This window comes from Panthera pardus, unplaced genomic scaffold (genome assembly GCF_024362965.1).
Source record: "Panthera pardus isolate Hobbes unplaced genomic scaffold, ASM2436296v1 HiC_scaffold_2, whole genome shotgun sequence".
In the NCBI taxonomy this organism is placed as follows: Eukaryota; Metazoa; Chordata; class Mammalia; order Carnivora; family Felidae; genus Panthera; species Panthera pardus.
The window spans coordinates 134,337,157-134,356,766 of NW_026526765.1; the positions used below are offsets into that span (position 1 = coordinate 134,337,157).

At 43.5% G+C, this 19,610-nt stretch overlaps 1 long non-coding RNA gene across 2 annotated transcripts in view; it reads right to left on the reverse strand.

Annotated features, from left to right (window-relative positions):
• LOC109250937 (uncharacterized) overlaps window positions 1-19,370 on the reverse strand; it is a 78,215-nt gene extending 58,845 nt beyond the window's left edge. For both annotated transcript variants that reach the window (XR_008423905.1, XR_002073268.2), the window contains exon 1: window positions 19,220-19,370. This is a non-coding gene — a long non-coding RNA (uncharacterized LOC109250937). The remainder of the gene's footprint in view (window positions 1-19,219) is intronic.
• Window positions 19,371-19,610: the final 240 nt, after the last annotated feature.

Sequence of the window (19,610 nt, forward strand, 5' to 3'; positions counted from 1 at the left end):
ACAAAGACAGTTTCCCAGATTTTCTGCCTTTATGGTTTCATGTATCACCCTTAGGCTTCTGAACTATCTGGAGTTTACCTCTGTGCATGATATGAGACAGGGATCCAGCTTTATCTCCCTAAGTTCCCCTCACCTTCCACAAAATAATCTCCCCTTTTGTCATTCACATGTGGTGTCATCTGTGTCATATACCCAGTTCCATGTCGACATGGGTCTGTTTCTGCAGTCTCAATCTGTGACTTTAGTCTACTGCTGTGGCCCTGCATTACCTCGCTGTTTTTCTCCCTATGGCTTCATCCCGAGCCTCGGCATCTAGTGGAATGAGCAACCCTATCCCCTGCCAATTTCACTCTACTTTTTTTTTTTTTTTTTCAAAACTGACTCGGTTATTTATAGACAAGCTTTTAATTCTTGTGCATAAATTTTAGAACAGTTTTGTTAACTCGTTTAAAAGGTCCTGATGGAATTTTGATTGGAATTGTAGTGAACTTATACATTAATTTCATGAAAATTGCCCTCTTTGCAATTTTTAGCAATCCCATATGATGAAAATAGCATAACGCCACTTATTTAAGTGTTCTCGGTGTCCTGAAACAGAGTTGTAATCATTGTCAGTAAAATTCTTGTGTCCTTTGCTAGTTTCATTCTTAAACACCTTTAGTCGTATTGCTATTGTAAATGGTACCTTCTTTTCTTTCTTTTTTAATTTTGTAATGTTTTTATTTATTTTGGAGAGAGAGAGAGACAGAGTGCGAGCAGCAGAGGGGCAGATAGAGAAGGAGACACAGCATCTGAAGCAGGTTCCAGGCTCTGAGCTGTCAGCACAGAGCCCGACGCGGGGCTTGAACTCACGAACCATGAGACCATGACCTGAGCCAAAGTTGGACACTTAACTGACTGAGCCACCCAGGCACAGTATCTTATTTCTATTTTGTATCTTATTTTCCTATTTTCTATTCTCTTTTCTTGTTGACTAGTATTATCCTTTACTAGCATCTTGGCTGACCCTGCTGTTAGTTCTTGAAGGTTGCTGATTCCCTTCTAAGCCTGCTCTTCCCTGGCCGGGTGCAGTGGCCAGGTCATCTCGGACCCTTCCATGGCAGTCGTGACAGCAGGCACACTGGCTGGATTCCAAGTCTTAATGAGAGGTCAGAGTTTCTCCACCAAAGATACTTGCTATACGTTTTTCTTCTATAATTTTGTTGAGTTTCTGTTTCCTTTCTATTTCTAGTATTTTGTGAATTTTTACATCATTATTTTAAATACCAAACTGAACTAGTAATAATAACTACGCCTAACTTTCTACTACCTTAATCTAAGTAGTAAGACTTGCTACTGTTAAGCCATCCTTTTGATCCTGGATCAATCTTACTTAAGATTTTGTACATCCCTGGGGCACCTGGGTGGCTCCGTCCATTAAGCATCTGACTCTTGGTTTTGGCTCAGGTCATGATTTTGTGGTTCATGAGTTCAAGGCCGGCCTTGGGTTCTGTACTGGCAGTGTAGAGTCTACATGAGATTCTCTCTCCCCTCTCTCTCTGTCCCTTCCTCTCTCTCTCTCTCTCTCTCTCTCTCTCTCTCAAAAATAAATAAATGAACACTAAAAAAAGATTTTGTGTATCCCTCTCTCTATATATTGAAAATCAAGAGTTCACACCAATAGCACCAATTCAAATCCAGTGCCATAAAGTTCAATCATGTTTATATTTGCCATATTTATAGCTTCTTCAGCTACCAGGAGAAAGCTGGCTTTCATTGCCCTTAATTTATTTACCTATATAATTAGTGTCTCTGTAGGTAACCACTTTCTCACCTCCACAGACATCCCCTCCCCTGTGGAGACATCCCCTTCACCTTTCTCTAGCTCTGACATCCCATACCAGGTTACCCCTCTTGGGGGACACTCACTTCATCCCAGTCAGATTCTGGTGCAGTCAGTGGCTGGTCCTCACCTTCACTCATTTGCTTCCAATTTCCTTCTTCATTCAGTGTTTTATTTCCATCTTCTTTTTTATTCTTTTGTCTAGCCAATCTGAATTAATGATGCATTTCATTCATCTTGAAAAAAATAAGCTTGGAATTTTCTTACTATTCTCTTTCTCTCATCCTCTTTGCCTTCTGCTTTATTGATTTTAGCCTAACCTTTATTATGGCCTTCCTTTTTGTTTTGTGTGTGTGTGTGTGTGTGTGTGTGTGTGTGTGTGTGTGTGTAATTCCCTCTCATTTCCATCTTTTCATTGTCTTTGTTCTTAGATAGATGATTTAAAGTTATAAATTTTCCTCTAGGTACTACTTTATCTCCTACAATTTTTGGAAATTTTCAATGTTTAAATTTTAGTTCTAGGTATTTTTTTATTTCTCTTATGTTCCTTGTCTTTATCCCCAGAGTCATTTAGTGGGGAGATTTTTCTCTTTCAGCAAATAAGCATGGGGTGGGTAGTGTTCTTTTGTTTTGTATTTCAGTTATTTTTACACTACGGTCTAAGAATGATGATTTCAGTAATGTTGATTCTTGGTAATTGTGGCATTTATTTGTGGCTTGATACATGGTTGATTTTTTGCAAATGTATATACATATATGTACATATAAATAAATAAGCTACAGTGTATTAATTATTTACATCTTCCAACGTTGCTTTTTTTCATGCTTGATCTGTCAGTTTCTGAGGGGGACATATAAAATTTCATTACAACTGTTGATTTATTTACTTCTTTTAATCCTGTTGGTAGCTGCTTTGTGTACTTGTGGCAATATTTACAGGTTTATCTTTGCCATTACATCTTTTTAATGGACTTTTCCTTACCAAATTATAATATTCCTATATTGTGTTTGTCCATCTTGATGTTTTAAAATTCTCTTTTTGGGGCGCCTGGGTGGCTCAGTTGGTTAAGCGGCCGACTTCGGCTCAGGTCATGATCTTGCGGTCTATGAGTTCAAGCCCCGCATCGGGCTTTGTGCTGACAGCTCAGAGCCTGGAGCCTGTTTCAGATTCTGTGTCTCCCTCTCTCTGACCCTCCCCCGTTCATGCTTTGTCTCTCTCTATCTCAAAAATAAAAATAAATGTTAAAAAAAAAAAAAAATTATAAAAAAAAAATTCTCTTTTGTCTGAATTTGTATTAAACATTTCTTCGTTCTTTTATGCCTCCTATAGATAGCATGCTGCTAATTTTTTTTTATCTGAAATCTCTTATCTTTGAATTGGTGAGTTTATCTATTTAAACTTACATAAACAGATATATTGGGTCAGAATTCTATCATCTTATTTCATCTCTCATTTTTTCCTGTGTTCCCATACTTTCCTGAGCATCAACAACCTTGGCTACTGACATGTGCCCACAATGAGGGCAACTAAATCCCGGTGGGCCAGCGGAAGAGGAGGGAGATGCTCCGCGCTGCCATTTGGACTCAACGACTGTCCACATGCCACACCTCCGCAAGTGACTGCATCCCTCAGGGAACATCCCCATACCTCTTTCCTGATCACCATTTCCTGATGCCTGGATTTTCACCATTTTTCCCTGCCCTGGATTGCAACCAACTTGCCTTTTGAGAACAGAAGTGGGAAACTCCATTCAGCTGGTAAAACAGCCTATACAGAAGTTATCCGCACCTACCCCAGCATGGATGCAATACAGCCCTAATGTCACCCCAATGACCTGGTGGCACCACAATGGCACTGCTCTTTTCTTTCTGGGATGTGATAAAGCAGGCCTTGATCCATCCAAAAGTGCTATACAGGACAGAGAAAGGGACACAGCATCCCCCCCCATAGTTGTCTCCCAGCTATGTCAATGAGCCCTTCCACATCCACACCTGCTGTAGCCCAAGTGTTTCTAGGTTTTTATATCCTTTTCTCAGATTCACCACCCATCCTCTTACTTCTTCAGCACTTCCAGGGTGGAGTGGGGGGAGGAGGGGAAAGAAGCCAACGGTCAGGGTAAGACTGCCCTACTTTCTACCATCAGCACTTCTGGAGGTGTTGTGGAGACAGGGCCTGGAAGGAGTCCCCCAGCCTTGGCTCTGGTGCCTCAACTCCAGTCAACTACTTGACGTCTGCTCTGTATAGTGGGGATCTGGGCTAGATTTCACTAGAAAAAAAGAATGACAATGTTGAAATTAGGTACTTTCTTGTTCTAAAACTCTGGGCAACCTCATCTGGCTCCCTGGCTCCTGGGGACCCTGAGTTTGCAAAGGGCAGGAAAGGATGGGGCCACGTGGGCCTGTCCTGTATGAAGATGACTAACCATGAGCTACCCACTCCTCCTCCCTGTTCACAAGAGGAGGCAGCTGTGACTTTCAACCCAGCTGCAAATAAGAAACACTTAGCAGACTAAGAAGTGTGTTTTATTCTCAGACAAGGCTTAAAGGCTGCTGACGTTAGGATTTTTTTTTTAAGTCAATCTTGAGATTTGTGGGAGAAAATGTCTGGGAGATGCTGTGAGGGCACCTCTGCAGGGCACCCCTCACAGCCCAGGTGGTGCCATGGAGGCATGAGGATGCCCCGGTGATGGGCAAGGGGCACTACTTTTACAGTGTAACAACTAGAACTATGTTTTCTTGCCTTTTAAACAGAATGGAACAGTCTAGAAGTTCAGACTGGCTTTTGGGCAATTTGCAATTAACTTTGCTATCATATGAAAATCCATTTGGAGTTCAAAAATGTCACTGGTTTTCTCCATCACTTACCTTCCTTTCACTCCCCTTGCCTAACAAATGCAGAGCCGGCTCTATTTGATGCCTCTGGTTCAGCAGCTGAGGGTGCCAGGCAGCTTGGTGAGGTTCACAGGACATCACTCAGAGCTCACCCTCTTCAGGGCCTCTCAGCAGCTAAGGGCTCCTGGTGAGCTTGGCCCCAGACCATGGAGACAGATTAAGCAGAGTCCATGGTAAGCGGTCTCAGACTCTGTCATAAGGATCAACCTATTCTCCATCTATTCTGCAGTCCATCTGAAGGCACGGGACTCTTTGTAGGCAACATCTTATGACAAAATTAGTGGCCCTGAGTTAGGGGTCTGTGCATGAGAAGACACTCCCCCACCCCCAAGGCATGCACCATTCTGGAAGCGGGGGGGGTGGGGGGGGGTGGGGAGGGGTCCTACCAGAGCAACCTCAGGAATCCTGCAGAACCCTCTCCAAGTCCTCAGCCTGAGACTCCACTTTCAGAAGCCTGTGTCAGCTACTAGGGGCAAAGGGAAGATTTCCACACTGGTGATAAGTCTCCTTCATGCCAGATAGGAAGGATGAGGAATGAGACTCAGGCAAGATCAGCCAGGATCAAGGAACTCTCAAGCACACACTATTTGAGAGGAAAGAGATGGGATGTATTCTGTTTCATGCACCTGGTAAAAATGCTGTGGCAGGTGATCACATCCACGTGCAAGACATGAATCCCTCCATGTACACCTGCATCTCTTACAGGTTTGTCAACACTTACACAAGGTCTTCAAAAACTGGGCAGCCCTGCTTATGGTTGCTACAGACCATTGTCCTACTAAAAGGAAGAAGATCTCCTTGGAGAAAGGTCTGACTCTAGGTCAGGAAAGAAAATGTGTTAGAGGAATCTGAAACACCTTGTCATACCAGAAAGCAAAGAAAACTACAGTGGTTGTATCCAGCGGACACAGGATACAACTTAAACAGGCTCCCAACAACCTAAGATGGAACTATATGGGCATCAAAAAGGAATGACTTGGGGCACCTGGGTGCCTCAGTGGGTTAAGTATCCAACTCTTGGTTTCAGCTCAGGTCATGATCTCACGGTTCATGGGATCGAGCCCCATGCTGAGAGGGCAGAGCCTGCTTGGAATTCTCTCTCTCCCTCTCTCTCTACCCCTTCCCTGCTTGTACTCTCTCTCAAAATAAATAAACATTTTGTTTTAAAAGGAACAACTCATGAATTGTTATACATATTCTCTGGTAAAATTCATGAGTTTACAATGATACTTAAAATAAAAAATCTCCCAAGTCACCTCTGAAGCACGCTGAAGAACCAAATCATTGTGCTGATAAGTGCTTTTTAAAAACTACTTTGTGTATTCTGTACCTTGGGGTATAATTGATGAAGTACAGTTCTTTAGAGAAGACTTTCACCAAACAAATGTAGAAATAATGACAGAATCTAAATGAAATAATCAATCTGTCTAATGATCATTAACAGATGCTGAAACCACTGGCCGATAGGGAACTTTATAATGAAAAGGATCAGAGCCTCCACAAAACCCACAAATCAATCTTAATATCACAGAAAAGCAAAAGGCTGACATGACATACCTCCTGACATGATGCAATGGGAAGTACAGAAACACCCACAAGATATTCTTGTGAAACAACAGAACTTGAATATGATCAAGCACTGTTATCTAACTGCTGGTTTACAGGAATGAGAGGGGCAAAAACATTGTCAAATTGCACCAGTCGCAGGGTTTCTCAACAGCAGCGCTACTGACACTGTGAGCTGGATGTTTCATTTGGAAGACTTACAACATCTATCAAAAAATGTAACATGTGGACTGGGTTTGGATCCTGATTCAGAAAACCAAAGGCAAAGAAAACATCATGAGACAGGGAAGTTTGAACACTACATATTTGATCATATTAAGAAATAATTTGGGGCATCTGGATGGCTCAGTCGGTTGAGTCTGGCTTCAACTCAGGTCCTGATCTCACGGTTTGTGAGTTGAAGCCCTGCATTGGTCTCTGTGCTGACAGCTCGGAGCCTGGAGCCTGCTTCACGTTCTGTGTCTCCTGCTCTCTCTCTCTGCCCCTCCCCGGCTCATACCCTGTCTGTCTGTCTCTAAAATAAATAAACATTAAAAAAATATTTTAAGAAATAAAAAGAAATAATTTGTGGGGAGGGGGCCAAGATGGCGGAGGAGCATGGAAATGATTTTTGCCTCTTTCTTCCCTGAAATGCAGCCAGAACAACACTAAACCATCTTGCACACCTAGAAAACTGATTTGAGGATTAACACAACAATCTGCACAACTTGAACCACAGAACTTGGCAGTTATGTGGTGTGGAGAGTTGAACTGGGGGAGAGAAGCTGCAGAGGGCAGGGAGCTGTTTTTGCTTGTAGAGAGAGGATAGAGAAAAGCACCCCCTCCCCAATGAAAGCAGCTGGAGAGAAAAGGCAAGAGTGGAAACAGCTGCATGGGACAGAAGATAAAAGGGAGAAAGGAGAAAGCAAAGGATTTAAATTTCATTAAGACTCTATAAACAAGGGGAGCACAGAGTCTGAAACTCCACAGCTCAATATCTGGCAGTGCTCTGGTGGGAAGGGTGAATCCCCAGGAACAGAGAGCGAGGTCTGAGGGGTCTTATGGCCACATGGGGAGTGGCAGTTCCCCTGCTGGGAGGACATATGATTGAGGCTGTGAGACCTCCTACAGGCAAGGGACCCAGCAGATCTTGGAGATCAGCCACATTTCCTGGTGTCAGAAGAGGGACATTGGGGTGAAGCCTGGTGCAAGATGTGTGTTGTGGTTTGCCGTAGCCCCTGAAACACTGCTGCTACATGACCACATGAACTTTTTCTGGGGTGGGCTGGTGTCCAGGCACAGTCTCTGGACATCAGCAGCAGCACAGTTGCTTGAAGGTTCCTGGGGGTGGACCAGCACCCAGCCATTGCTCAGCGAGACCCTCCCCCAGAGGGTCTGAGCAGGTCAAAGCTGCAGTCCCTCAGAAGTGAGGGGTTGAGAAACACAGCCGCATCTGAGATAAAACTCAGGAGGGAGGTGCTATGTGGCAGCCTGAAGGCTTGGTCACAGACAGTGTAGAAGTGGGGAGTGGATGGAAGCCAGAGACAAAGGAGGAGTGCTTGAGTGCCTGTCAGGAGAGCACAGAGTTCTGAAACCAGAGACTGGGTAGCTAAGTGACACCATTTTCACCTGTGCATGTGCATACACGCCTACATGTGCCACAACAATCTACCCCAGTAAGCTAAGCAATGCCACCTAGTGGGGAATGGAGACGTTAAACTAAGCCAACTGTGCCAACCACGCTCTTGAGGAACACAAGTCTCTCCGCCTCCTTAGTTTACAGAGTAGATAGTACTTCATAATTTGACTTCTAGGGAAAACTGGATGTAATTTCAATCATATTTCATTCTGTTCGCTGGTCCATCTATTCTATTTTTTTTTCTTTTTCTTTCCTTTTCTTATTCTTGAATACAGAAAAAGAAAAAATTATTTTTATCTTCTGTTTTTATATAAAAAAGATTTTTTCTTTAATTTTCTTCTATATTGTTTACTTTTTTGTAAATTTGTTAAATTCTAGGTTACTTTCATCATTTCATTTTACTGTATTCATTTTTTCAAATTTTCAAATGTTTTCCTTTTTTTTCTCCTTTTTTCTTTTCTCTATTCTATCAAACTTCTTTCAACAACCAGATCAAAACACACCAAGGATCTAATAACCTTTATTTGATTATTTTATGCTGTTTTTAATTTTTTAATTTCTTTTTTTTTACTTTATTAATTCCTTTTCTTCCTTCAAAATGGCAAATTGAAGGAATTCACCCCAAAAGAAAGAACAGGAAGAAATGACAACCATGGACTTAATCAACACAGATACAAGCAAGATGTCCAAACCAGAATTTAGAATCACAATAATAAGAAAACTAGTTGGGGTTGAAAATAGATTAGAATCCCTTTCTGTGGAGATAAAAGAAGTAAAAGCTAGTTGGGATGAAATCTAAAATGCTATAACTGAGCTGCAATCTCAAATGGATACCATGGCGGCAAAGATGGATGAAGCAGAGCAGTGAATCAGAGATACAGAGGACAAACTTATAAAGACTAATGAAGTAGAAAAATAGAGACAGACTAAGGTAAAAGAGCACGATATAAGAATTAGAGAACTCAGTGACTCATTAAAAAGGAATAACATCAGAATCATAGAGGTCACAGAAGATGAAGAGAGAGAAAAAGGGGTAGAAGGTTTATGTGAGCAAATCACAGTGGAAAACTTTCCTAACCTGGGGAAAGACACAGACATCAAAATCCAGGAAGCACAAAGAAATCACATTAGATTCAACAAAAACTGACCATCAACAAGGCATATCAGGGGCACCTGGGTGGCTAAGTCAGTTGAGAGTCCAACTTTGACTCAGGTCATGATCTCGCGGTTCGTGAGTTCGAGCCCCACGTCGATCTCTGTGCTGACAGCTCAGAGCCTGGAGCCTGCTTCAGATTCTGTGTCCCCCTCTCTCTCCACCCTACCCCTGCTTGTGCTCTGTCTCTCTGTCTTCCAAAAATGAATAAATATTTTTTAAAAAATTTAACAAGGCATATCACAGTCAAACTCACAAAATACTCAAGCAAGGAAAGAATCATGAAAGCAGGAAAAGAAAAAACGTCCTTAGCCTACAAGAGAAGACAGATTGGGCTCGCCGAAGACCTATCCACAGAAACATGGCAGGCTAGAAAGGAGTGGCAGGATATATTCAATGTGCTGGATCAGAAAAATATGCCAAGAATTCTTCATCCAGGAAGACTGTCATTCACAATAGAAGGAGACATAAATAAAAAGTTTCCCAGACAAACAAAAACTAAAGGTGTTTGTGACCACTAAACCAGCCCTGCAAGAAATTTTAAGGGTGACTCTCTGAGGGGAGAAAAGATGAAAAACAAAAACAAAAACAAAAAGACCAAAAGCAACAAAGACTAGAAAAGACCAGAAAACACCACCAGAAACTCTAACTCCACAGACAACATACTGACAATAAATTCATATCTTTCAGGACTCACTCTAAACGTCAATGGACTAAACACTCCAATCAAAAGACATGGGGTAATAGAATGGATAAGAAAACAATCTATATGCTGTTTACAAGAGACCCTTTTCAGACCTAAAGACACCTTCAGATTGAAAGTAAGGGGATGCAGAACAATCTGTCATGATAATGGTCACCAAAAGAAAGCTGGAGTAGCCATACTTTTTTCAGACAATCTATATTTTAAAATAAAAGCTGTAACAAGAGATGAAGAAGGGCATTATATCATAATTAAGAGGTCTATCCACCAAGCAAAAACATTTATGCTCCAAACAAGGAAGGGCCTAAATATATAAATCAATTAATCACAAACATACAAAAACTCATTGATGATAATACCATGATAGTAGGGGACTTCAACACCCCACTTACAACAATGGACAGATCATCTAAACAGAAAATCAATAAAGAAACAATGGCTTTAAATGACACACTGGACCAGATGGACTTAACAGATATATTCAGAACATTTCATCCTAAAGCAGCAGAATACACACTCTCCTTGAGGGCACATGGAACATTGTCCAGAATAGATCACATACTGGAATATAAATCAGCCCTCAACAAGTACAAAAAGATCATACCATGCATATTTTCAGACCACAACGCTATGAAACTCAAAATCAGCCACAAGAAAAACTTCGGAAAAAAAAGTCTCCAAAGACCAAAGAACATCCTACTGAACAATAAATGGGCTAACCAAGAAGTTAAAGAGGAAATTAAAAAGTACATGGAAGCCAATGAAAATGATATCACCACAGCCCAAAACCTCTGGGACACAGCAAAGGCAGTCATAAGAGGAAAGTATCCAGGACTTCCTAAACAAGGAAGAAAGATCTCAGATTCACAACCTAACCTTACACCTTAAAGAACTGGAAAAAGAACAGCAAATAAACTCAAAACCAGTAGAAGACAGGAAATAATAAAGATTAGAGCAGAAATCAATGATATTGAAACTAAACAAAACAGAAACAGTAGAACAGATCAATGAAACCAGGAGCTGGTTCTTTGAAAGAATTAACAAAATTGATAAACCCCTAGCCAGTTTGATCAAAAAGAAAAGGAAAGGACCCAAATAAATAAAATCAAGAATGAAAGAGGAGAGATCACAACCAACACAGCAGAAAAACCAACAATAATAAAAGAATATTGTGAGCAATTATACACCAATAAAATGGGCAATGGGGGTGCCTGGGTAGCTCAGTTCATTGAGCGTCCGACTTCAGCTCAGGTCATGATCTCACAGCTTGTGGGTTCAAGCCCTGCATCGGGCTCTGTGTTGACAGCTCAGAGCCTGGAGCCTCCTTTGGATTCTGTGTCTCCCTCTCTCTCTCTGCTCTTCCCCTGCTCATGCTCATGCTCTGTCTCTCAAAAATAAACATTTAAAAAAAAATTTTTAATGGGCAATTCAGAAGAAAGGAACAAATTCCTAGAAACATATGAACTACCAAAAGTGAAATAAGAAATAGAAAAGTTGAAAAGACCCATAACCAGTAAAGAAATCAAATTAGTAATCAAAAATCTCCCAAAAAACAAGAGTCCAGGGCTTCATGGCTTTCCAGGGGAATTCTACCAAACATTTAAAGAAGAGTTACCACCTATTCTTTTGAAGCTGTTCCAAAAAATAGAAATGAAGAAAAACTTCCAAATTCATTCTATGAAGACAGCATTACCTTGATTCCAAAACCAGACAAAGACCCCACTAAAAAGGAGATGACAGGGCACTGGTTCAATTTCCACAAAACAATCAATGTTATACATCACATAAATAAAAGAAAGGACAAGAACAACATGATCCTCTCAATAGATGCAGAGAAAGCATTTGAAAAAATACAGCATCCTTTCTTGAAAAAAAACCCCAAGAAAGTAGGGGTAGAAGGATCATACCTCGAGATCATAAAAGCCATATATGAAAGACTCAGTGTTAATATCATCCTCAATGGGGAAAAACTAAGAGCTTTTCCCCTAAGGAACACAACAAGGATGTCCACTCTCACCACTATTATTCCACACAGTATTGGAAGTCTTAGCCTCAGCAGTCAGACAACACAAAGGAGTAAAAGGCATCCAAATCAGCAAAAAGAAAGTCAAACTTTCAGTCTTTGAAAATGACATGATACTCTATATGGAAAGCCCAAAATATTCCACCAAAAAACCGCTAGAGCTGATCCATGAATTCAGCAAAGTGGGAGGATATAAAATCAATGCACAGAAATTGGTTGCATTCCTATACACAAATAAAGAAGCGACAGAAAGAGAAATCAAGGAATCGATCCCATTTACAATTGCACCAAAAACTATAAAATACCTAAGAATAAACCTAACCAAAGAGGTGAAAAATCTATACACGAAACTATAGAAAGCTTTATCAAAGAAATTGAGTAAGACACAAAAAAAATGGAAAAATATTCCATGCTCTTGGATTGAAGAACAAATATTGTTAAAATGTCAATCTACATATTCAGTGCAATCCCTATCAAAATAACACCACCAATCTTCACAGAGCTAGAACAAACAATCCTAAAATTTGTATGGAACCAAAAAAGACCCCGAATAGCCAAAGCAATCCTGAAAAAGAAAAACAAAACTGGAGGCTTTGAAGCTGTATTACAAAGCTGTAATCACCAAGACAGTATGGTACTGGCACAAAAATAGACACATGGATCAATGGAACAGAATACAGAATCCAGAAATGGACCCACAAACGGATGGCCAACTAATCTCTGACAAAGCGGAAAAGAATATCCAATGGAATAAAGGGCAGTCTCTTCAGCAAATGGTGTTGGGAAAACTGGACAGCGACATGCAGAAGAATAAACCTGGACCACTTTCTTATACCATACACAAAAAATAAACTCAAAACGGATGAAAGACCTAAACGTAAGACAGGAAGCCATCAAAATCCTCGAGGAGAAAGCAGGCAAAAACCTCTTTGACCTTGGTGGCAGCAACTTCTTACTCAACATGTCTCTGGAGGCAAGGGAAACAAAAGCAAAAATGAACTATTGGGGCTTCATCAAAATAAAAAGTTTTGCATGGTGAAGGAAACAAATCAGCAAAACTCAAAGGGAACTGACAGAATAGGAGAAGATATTTGAAAATGACATATCAGATAAAGGGTTAATATCCAAAATCTATAAAGAACTTACCAAACTCAATACCCAAAAAACAAATAATCCAGTGAAGAAATGGGCAGAAGACATTAATAGGCACTTCTCCAAAGAAGACATCCAGATGGCCAACCGACACATGAAAAAATGCTCAACATCACTCATCATCATCAGGGAAATACAAATCAAATCCACAATGAGATACCATCTCACACCTGTCCGAATGGCTCACATCAACAACTTAATCAACAGCAGATGTTGACGAGGATGCGGAGAAAGAGGTTGTCTTTGGGACTGCTGGTGGGAATGCAAACTGGTGCAGCCACTCTGGAAAACAGTATGGAGGTTCCTCAAAAAATTAAAAATAGAACTACCCTGTGACCCAGCAATTGCACTACTAGGTATTTATCCAAGGGATACAGGTGCACTGTTTGGAAGGGACACATGCACCCCCATGTTTATAGCAGCGCTATCAACAATAGCCAAAGGATGGAAAAAGCCCAAATGTCCATCAATGGATGACTGGATAAAGAAGATGTGGTATATATACACAATAGAGTATTACTCAGCAATCAAAAAATGAAATCTTGTCATTTGCAATTATGTGGATGGAACTGGAGGGAATTATGCTAAGTGAAATTAGTCAGTCAGAGAAAGACAAAAATCATATGACTTCACTCGTATGAGGACTTTAAGACACAGAACAGATGAACATAAGGGAAGGGAAGCAAAAATAATATACAAACAGGGAGGGGGACAAAGCAGAAGAGACCCTTAAATATAGAGAACAAACAGAGGTTTGCTGGAGGGTTTGTGGGATGGGGGTGGGCTAATGCGTAAGGGGTGTTATGGATGAGCACTGGCCTCTACTCCTGAAAGCATTGTTGCACTATATGCTAACTAACTTGGATGTAAGTTAAAAAAATAAATAGGAAAAAGGAAAGGAGGAAAGAAAAATTTTTTAAAGGAAATTATTTGTTTTAGGTATGATAATAGAACTATGGTTCTGTTTAGAAAAAGTCCCGGTCTCTTGGAGATACATTTTGAAGGAATATCTGCAGTTATGTAATATGTGGGATTTGCTTTAAAATAATCCAGTGGGGGGCACCTGACTTCAGCTGTGGTCATGATCTCACGGTTCTGCGTTGGAGCCCCACATCCAGCTGGCTGCTGTCAACACAGAGCCCACTTCAGATCTTCTCTCCCCACTGCCCCGTGCCTCTCCCCCATTCGTGCTGTCTCTCAAAAATAAATAAACATTTAAAAAAATAAAATAATCCATTAGATGGCAGAGCAGAGGGAGGGAGTAAGGAAGAAACCAGACTGACCTCATATGGGCAACTGTTGAAGCTGGCTGATGGGCACACAGGGTTGACTCTTCTCTCCACATATACATATGCTTAAATTTTGCAGTGTAAAAAGTAATTTAAAAAAACAGAACAAGTTGGTGGGACACCTGGGTGGCTCAGTCAGTTAAACTGACTCCTGATTTCAGCTCAGGCCATGATCTCACAGTTCATGGGATCGAGCCCCTGTGTCCAGCAATGTGGTGACAGCTCGGAGCCTGCTTGGGATTCTGTCTCTCCTTTCCCTCCTTCTCTCTCACTGTCTCTGTCTCTCTCTCAAAATAAATAAATAAACTTAAATAAAATGAACAAATAAAAAATTAAAATAAAATAAAATATAAAATAATAAAATAAAATAAAATAAAATAAAATAAATAAAATAAATAAATAAAATAAAATATAAAATAATAAACTTAAACAAATAAAAAATTAAAATAAATTAAAATAAATAAAATAAAATAAAAAATTAAATTAAATTAAAAAATTAAAAATAATAAAATAAAATAAAATAAATAAAAATAAAATAAAATAAGATAAAATAAAATATAAAATAAAATAAATAAAATAAAATAAGATAAAATATAAAAAAATAAAATAAAATAAAATAAAATAAAATAAAATAAAATAAAATAAATAAAATAGAGCAAGCTGGGCCCAGCCTGACACCAGCGCTGTCTGAAAGCTGAGACCAGGAAGCTGAGGAGAGAGCGTGGGCTGCAGCTAACACAATAGGAGTCAGAGGCTTGCATGAACAGCATGCAACGGTGAGAAAGCAGCAGTGCATTTTAACTAGAGGCTATAGGCTCAAAGTTGGTGACTGTCCTTAGAGATGCTATACGTGGCCAAGGCTGACTATTTTGGTGTTTGCCCTGCTGAAGCGAAACTACATCAGGTTCGACAGCACAGACCGTGAACAGCCTGTGCACTGATTGCCAGGAGAAGGTCAGAGAAAGGGCCAGAATGATGCTTTTCTTCCCATCGTGGATAGAAGCCAACCAGCCTCAGAGCTTCTGACCTAAAAACCACATGACCTGGGCCACCCAGGCGACTCAGTCAGTTAAGAGGCCAGCTCTTGATTTCAGCTCAGCTCGTGATCTCACAGTTCGTGAGTTTGAGCCCCACACTGGGCTCTGTGCTAACAGCTCAGAGTCTGCTTGGCATTTTCTCTCTCTCTCTCTCTCTCTCTCTCTCTCTCTCTCTGCCCCTTCCCTGCTTATACTCTCTCTCTCAAATAAACTTAAAAAAAAAAAAAAAACACACCCCAAAGACACATCCTGCTGAGATTGCACAGTGCTGGTGAGGCTGTCACTGACCAGACAGTCCTGCTGAACTGAAGCCACCCACCACACTCTGGAAACAGAAATCGCCACAGGTTCCCCTGAAGCCCTGATTCTCACAGGTTCTCCCTGAAGCATGTGGGTGTGGGCGGAGGTTGGGGAACACTGAATTGTGAAATTTAAAGCAAGGCAACGGGGTGCTCTTGCCCGTTGCCTTGCTTTAAATCTGGGGATAGGCCACCTCCTTTCATTTATCAAAATCAAGGTGAAGTGTTCTGAAACCCCATCATCTCCTCTGCTCCCGTCCCACACTCCTAACGACAGCTCCATGTGGCCACAATGAGCATCACTCAAGGAAAAAGTGCCTGGAATCAGGTTGCGTGAGGAGGAAAAAGAATGAGGCAGCAAGTGTGAGAATCAACAGTGAATCCAGAGAGGATTCGGGGGAAGAAGTGGCCACAGGCACCTCGGGGGTCAGGGGATCAGAGATAAGGAGAGGATACATCTGTCTCCACAACCTCCTGGTGGCCCCTGTGAACATAACAGGGGTCACGCACCCCCAGATGGGGACAATCTGCCATATGAACAAGTCATTTAACAAGTAGCACGTATGTCCACATTTCCTGCTCCGCCCGTTGTTTCTTGGAAGTGAGCAGGCCCTTCACACAAAGCCTCCTGGAATCCTGTCAGCCTCCTGGCTTCCTCCCACAGACACAGCATCAGTGAACTCTTGTCTCTCCACTGAAACCATCCCAAGTCATTGAGCATCGGCTACCGAGCCTGTCGAAGGTAACACGCTGACCAACAGATTGGTTCAGAATAGCCCGGCACCCTTTGGCCGCCCATTAAATGAGGTCTGCTCTCGTTCCTGTCACTTAGGATGCACGTGTCAAAGACGACAAGAGCACCCCGTCGCTTTGCCTTAAATTCCACAATTCAGTGTTTCCCAACCTCCACCAAGCATTTTGGCAAAGAGCTGCCAAAGAGCCACAGTTACTTCTGGCCACCTGGGGGGGGGGGGGGTGTGGAGGGGAGAGGGCTATGCTGGTGGATCACCTGCTGCATTAGAACCCCCGAGGCTTCGCCCACGGACACATTAACCCCCTCTCCCAGCTGAAGGCTTAAACTATTCTTTACTTAAATGAAAACCTGAAATCCACCCACAGCCAACATCAAGCGAGACAAGACCCTGTCATCTCAGCCCCGTGGATCACACACAGCAGGTCGGCAGGCAGCTTTTGTGCAGAGCGCAGACACGACTTTCCAGCAGCGCGAAGGCCCTGTGCGCCGGGAAAGCGCTGAGAGGGAAGGATGGCCAATTGGCACGAGCGAAAAGATTTTCTCAGCGTTTGGGTCTCGACGGAAAACTCACAAGTGACTGCCAAACATGCTCCAGAAATCCTCTCCGTGGTCCCATTTGAGCCCTGAGCACATGGGGCACCTGGACCGTCACTGTCCTCTTTGGTTTTAAGCAACAAAGGTGCCAGTGTGGCCAACCTGTCACAAGTGTTGACAGAGCTCCCAATGTCTTCTTCCAGTAGAAATGGAGACGGATCTGACAGGGACGCCGCACCTCTGCACGGGGGAGGCGAGCCACGGGACTCCATGTTTAAATGATTTGGAACAAATCGGTACAGTGGGGACCACGGCAGGGGAGAGCCGACATTTGTCTAAAACGGAAAACTCGGAGTGCACTTTCCAAAGCTTCTGACTGGGAAGTAGTCATCTAATATTCGCTTTTCAAAGAAAAAAGAAAAGCCGATGTTGCTATGCTATTCCTGATTTGATGTTGCTTTTACACACCTGTCTGCACCTGGCTGGGGGGGGTGGCAATGTTGGGGGGTGGGGAATGATCCCCTTTCAGGTATGGGTTTCTCTACGTGAGTGACTCACAAAGCCTATCTTTGGGCAGGCTTCGATCCCCAAAACTCCCAATTTCCAGGTGCTTCCAGGTTCCAGCCCAAACCCCATCAGTGACAGAGGGCAGAGTCTAGTCTCGGAGAGCCCCAGGACGGTTCTGAATTCCTCTCGGGGGCTGGGTGAAGGACCTGACAGACGTGGGCACGTTCGCCTCCCATGGTAACAATGATCGACCTACACCCTTGAATCGGTGCCTGTCAATTTTAGGTCCAAGAGCACCCGGGAGAGGGGCCGAGACACAGGCCGTGGCTGGTGCGGATACCCCCCTGGGGATCTGACCGCTCTTCACTGTTCCGCCTCCATCTGCACAAGGGAGCCCTGACTGGCAGTTGGACTGACTCAGGCTAGAGCGAAACGGCCCTTCGGGACCACCCGATGTCCCCTTAGCTAATGCTGTGCGAGGCTCCAGTAACCCTACTACGCACGAAGCCAAAGAAGTTGAACACAGTGAAAATCACGCCTGTCGTGACTGTGAAGGTGTGGGCAGGGGAGCTCTTCCCAGGTGGCGAGAACCCGTCTTTGAAACCCGGCTTCCCACCGGACGTGTTTTCCCAATGGCCATCTCCCATGGGAGACCAGGCGTCTCGAAGCCAGCTGTGTGGTGCCGTCCCACGGCGGTGCGGGGACGTATCTGTGCGATTGTTCGGCTGATGCCCTCCCGGAGCTGCAGCCCCATCGGCGTCAGGGCAAGATTTCTCTGCAACACTGCCTTCCCGGGGCGTAGGGCGCAGCTTGGCACTCTTCGAGCGCTCACGAGACGTCTGTGGGGTTAACATCTATTCACCAAGTGAGCGAAGTGTGGGATGCTTCCGGCATTCTCAGAGGCATTCCTTGCCTGAGCACTCAGCCGACGGGGAGAAACGTCAGCTCTGACCTGCACTGTTCTCACACGGAGACTTCCAGACACGAACAGCCGCGCGATGAGAACCTCACCCTACTTGCCGACACCCCTTGTCAAAAATTCTGAAGTAACCATTCGCTTTAAATGACTACCTATCGGGGGCACCTGGGGGGCTCATTCGGTTAAGGGTCCGACTCTCAGTTTCCGCTCAGGTCATGATCCCCTGGCTCGTTTGTTCGGGCCCAGCATCGGGCTCTGCCTAACGGTGTGGAGCCTGCTTGGGATTCTCTCTCTCTCTTTCTCTCTCTCTCTCTCTGCAAATAAATAAATACACTTAAACAAATCACTATTTATTTATTTAGACCTACTGCCTTGGCGTGATCTTTCCTCGGGATCTAATACGCCCATCAACACTCTTTTGCGACAGGACTTTTGGTCTCGGTTTGCGGATAAGCAAATTGAGAAGCAGGAATATCAGCTTTCTCTCGACCACACTTTCTGGGACGGCGACTTCTTGTCACTAAGTGCTGCAGTCTCCAGGGGTTTCCATTCCCAAAGCTGGGTCAAAGGTGAAAAAAATGCTGCCTTTTCTATTTACAGCCCGTCTGAGGAGAAGGCCCACCCATGTGGGGAAGTACAAACTTGGAACATAACCCAGGACCGCACGGGGCATGGTTTACACAATGGTTAATTCTCTATCATGTAACAAAAAAACAACACCACTATTTTTTTTTTTTTCACCTCCTTACTAATCAGAGCTGAATCACCACCAGTTGCAATCATTCCCGTTACTCACAGGCCGTCCACCACCCGCTAGGAGGACTGGGGGTGCTTGTTCCCGCCCCGGGACACAGCCCACAGTTCCCAGATATATTAGTAACACGTTGCCTCACCGAGGCCCGGCCTGCTCTGCAGGACTTGTTGCGTCTCCACCACCTCTGTTTAGCTTACCTAATGGTGACTATCCCCCAGAGGTGACTTTTACATCACAACACTTCATTACCTCCCTGACGGCAGGAAAAATGCATCCTGCAGGGGAGGTGGCCCGCTCCGGCTCCGGGAAGGGCGGCGCGCGGGCAGCGCGCGCCCGCCGTGGTTCCGACCCCGGAGAACAGAACGAGGCAGAGGCCGGGGGGGGAGGAGCCAGGAAGGCACGGCAGGGGGAGGGGCGCGTCGTAGTGGGGGAGGGGCGCGTCGCAGTGGGGGAAGGGCGAGGGGGGGTAGGGGCGAGCGGGGGCGAGCCTCCTGGAGAGCAGTCAGCCCGCCTGTCCCGACCAAGCCACAGCTTTACAGGCTGAGAGGCACAAGTCGGGTCGGAATACATACGTGAAAGCGCTTGCTA